This window comes from Cicer arietinum, chromosome 6 (assembly GCF_000331145.2).
Source record: "Cicer arietinum cultivar CDC Frontier isolate Library 1 chromosome 6, Cicar.CDCFrontier_v2.0, whole genome shotgun sequence".
NCBI lineage: Eukaryota > Viridiplantae > Streptophyta > Magnoliopsida > Fabales > Fabaceae > Cicer > Cicer arietinum.
The window spans coordinates 29,670,758-29,674,962 of NC_021165.2; positions in this window are offsets into that span (position 1 = coordinate 29,670,758).

Below are 4,205 nucleotides of genomic sequence, written 5' to 3' on the forward strand. Positions count from 1 at the left end.
ATAGCTGAAAATGTGTTTCCTATTACAAATGAAGTAACACCATAATGTCCATTTAATGTTCCACGTTCGACTACCTGATCAATAATGTCAAGAAAATAATATATACACAAACATTTAATGATTATATATATTTTTAGAAAAATTAAAGGAAAATAAGTTTGAATGAATTTGCCTTAAAGGAAGGGAATCCACCAATGGTCATGAAAGTTAGGAAGGAAGACAAATGCAATAAGTGATCCTCTATTCTGAAATAATCAAATGTGATTGCCAAATGAGAAATTATTAGTACCTCTGATTTAGATTAAAAAAACATTAGTGATTATTTCTTTTAAAAAATTAACGGTTGTGATTAATTACTGACAATATAAAAATTATTTATACTAATGATTCTGATTAACTGTTAATATAAAAATTCTTTATACTAATGATTCATTAACATTTTTATATAAGGCATAAGTTAATATATATTGAATTTAATTGCTATGCATCGTCATTGTAAAAATATTTATAATGTCAACTCATCACAACTGTTCAAAGATATGAATTTAAAAATAATTATATTAAAAGTTAAATATATTTAATAATTTAACGGTTGTTGTTGACTGATACTATAAAAATTATTTACATTAACTATGTATATGAACTAAATCCATTGATGTTTGGTTAATATTTTAAAAAAATAAATTTCTGTTTATTCAGTATATATCATAAAATTTACTCTCTTATTTCTAAAAAAAAAAATCATTAAATTTAGAATTTTTTATGATAATATAATACATTTTCAATTTAAATGTGATTTTAGTCCTTTTAATTATAGTGATTTTTAGTTTTAGTTCTTATAAGTTTTTGTATTTGAACTTAGTCCTCATAAATTTAAAAATTGTTGTTTTAAATAAAATAAAAATACTTATAATGAGTGAATTCCAAACAAATTTTTTTATATAAACTAAAAAAAAATGCAATAATTAAAGAGATTAAAATCGTAATTTTTTTTACGAAGACTAAGATGATATTTAAATCTTTATTTTTTTGTTGACTAAATTATTCTAATAATTTCTTTGTTAGAATCGAATTATTTCTCAAAATCTTTTAAACATAATTTTTCATCGTAATAATTTTTTTCTTTAAATATCGAGTAGTTTAAAAAAATGAAACAAACAAAATCTTCCTAGATCATTATACCTGAATCGAGTCATAACTTGTTCCTAGATCATAATGGACAGTGGCTAAACTTACACCCAATCCACCATGGAAAATTCTACGGTGAAGTTGATAAAACTTTCTTAGTAAAGTTAATTCTATATATGGCCAATCACCTATGTTCACGTCATTTAATGATTTCATGTCATGTTATATATATGGTGTATTGTAGTTGTGTGTATGTTCATATTATTTTTATTGCATTTCAGTCTCTAACTTAATTAAAATTGAACATAAATTATTTTTTAATGGATTTTATATTTAAATTTTATTGAAACAAATAGAAATTTGGGACAAGATTCGAATATTCTTTCTAACTCAACCGAGTTCATCGCTTCATATTTTGAGTTGATAATAGAGATACAAATGTGATGGAGATGTCGTAGACGTCGAAGGCCTACACCAAAAACAGTAACTAAAATAAAAGTTAATTCAAACATGACTAAAGGTCAAACTAATAATAGAAAATAAAAATGAAAAAAATAATCAAAGAATAGTCTGATAATATCATATTATTCTTCACACCGATCGCTTGGAAAAAAAAAAGTCTAAGCATCAAATGACTGAAAAATTACGTGGCCAAAATTTAAGGCTAAACATTCTCAAACGAAATCTAAAATCAGTTTTCTTAATAATAACTATTTTTGTTACCTACAAGCAAATTGGTTTTTCATCTTTTGACAAAACCTCCCTCACCTATAGATTTTACCAAGATACTACATGTCATCTTTTGAAATTTGATTCAACTTGGTTAATTAGCACTTATAGTTTAAAGGCTTTATGATTCCACTAACATCTAACATCATAACATCAGAAGAATATGTAACTGTTTCTTTAGAATTGGAATTATTTGAAGAGAATTTCAGAACCCCTTAACAAAAAAAATAGCATAGAAATCAATAATCAGATACAATCCAACGAATAGAGAAGAATCATTATGTTCAGTAGTGAATTACCTCTAGCACATTTACAAAGAATTTAAGTAATGTAGGTAATGCTCTGCTTCCAATATAAACTTGTACTTCCACATATATATCCTCAAATCGAACTTCGATTGTTGGAACTTCAAGTCCAACTCTGTGCAAAATTAGTTTGATACAACCATATAAGAACAAGATACTCCAATCATACTTTCAAAGCTACAGCTTGAGAAAAATGATGTTTACAAAAGACTAAACATTTCAATTATGTTGATGTGATTTTCAAGTGTGTTTCATATAAAGCTCAATACACAAAACCCAAGTAACAAATTGGCGGTGTAATTTATGAAACTATATCACGAGCCTAATTAGACAAATTTCTTCTAAAAAATAATATAACTATGATTTTCCTGTAACCATTATGCCAGTGAACAAAATAATTAAGTATTGTCAAGTAAGGTCAAATTCTTACTTCAAATATGTTTCTAGTTTCCATTTTGTAATCTGGTTTTCCATTCACAAACATAATAGTATAAACTAAACTTATCACAAACTCTAAAATAGGTAATAATCAGTGTGAATGTGGAAGTAGTTCCATCAATTGTCACCGATTGATAAAAAAATAGAAACCTTAAAATAAAATACTTGTATAAGCATTAAAGGAAAAATATAACAGTGATGAAATCGTTGTGTGGTGTGAGAACGTACCAATGTCAAAAATGCAGTAAACGCCGAAAATTTAGAATGCCTTGTTTCTCTGCAAAGTATGAACAAGAATAGGGTAAATGAGTATGATTGATGAGGATAAAAGCAAAATAATTGAGGATTTCATGACAAGAATATGAACCTTAAACCCAAAATGCAAGGCCCAATAAAAAGGGTGAACACAATAAAGATACCAAAGCAAAAAACAAGAACCCTAGAAAAATCGATTAAGATGAGCAACAGCAAGCGCAATCGCAAATAAATCCATTAGGTCGATGACAAAAGAAAAAAGAAGTGGATTTGAGAAACAAGAAGCATACCATGAGTAATATGGGCAAGTACGCGAGATGTAACCAATATCTTTATATTTTTCAACAAAATCCTTCTTTCAGCAAAATCGATGCCCTTTATCGCAATGGATTTCAGTATGCCGGTTTAATTTTAAGAGAAAGAGGGAAGTTTGAGCCCAATTGCAGAGGGATTTGAGAAATTTGGGGATGTAGAGAAACGAGGGATTTGAGAAATTTGGAGTATTTGATAGAAATGGGGGGAGTTGAGAAATTTGGAGGATTAATTTAGGGAAATAATTTTGGGGGAAAATGGTTTTGGAACAAAGATAGAAGATGATTCACGAGGAAGAAGATGAAAGATGTTCTACTGAATTTAAAATTGGCTCTACTGATAATTTTCAAAGGGCGGGTAATCCAAATTTTCAAAAATAATTGAAAAATTGGTTTCTATAAAAAATCTTAATTGATGTCTATACCCACGGTTATAGGTATCTCACTGCGATAAATTTGGTGCCTCAAGGTATAGGACATCTATACCAACGGTGGTAAATTTGTCTGTGGATATAGATTATCTATAACTACGGTTTTTATTTTGTCACTATAACTTCTGTAGGTATATGTCTATTTTCTTGTAGTGTGTATGAAGTTGGAGAAGTTTCAATTATTTTAAAGGAAATTGTGTTGCTTCGATAAAAATTAGTTTCTTATTTTTGTTTTTATTTCGATGATACACAAATATCCATTAACAAATGCAAACACAAAATAATAATATACAGCAAATGTTACATACCAAGATATTGAACTCCAACTACTTTTATCATTGAACATGAATCAATCTTTATTCAACAATTTGCAATTCAAGAAAACAATAATTACCATTCAACTTCGTTTTTAGGTAAACCATATCGTAGGCATTAATCCATTTCCTTGGTCCCTGGATTTCTGGACCTGCGTAACCAACACTATTAAAAATTAAGGATTTACCTGCTGATTTCCTGTGGCTTTAAACTACAAATCCGCAGGAAACACGTCTACTTGCGGATTTATCTAAGGTTGTACTTTTAAATGCTATTTGTTTGGTCTTTAATTT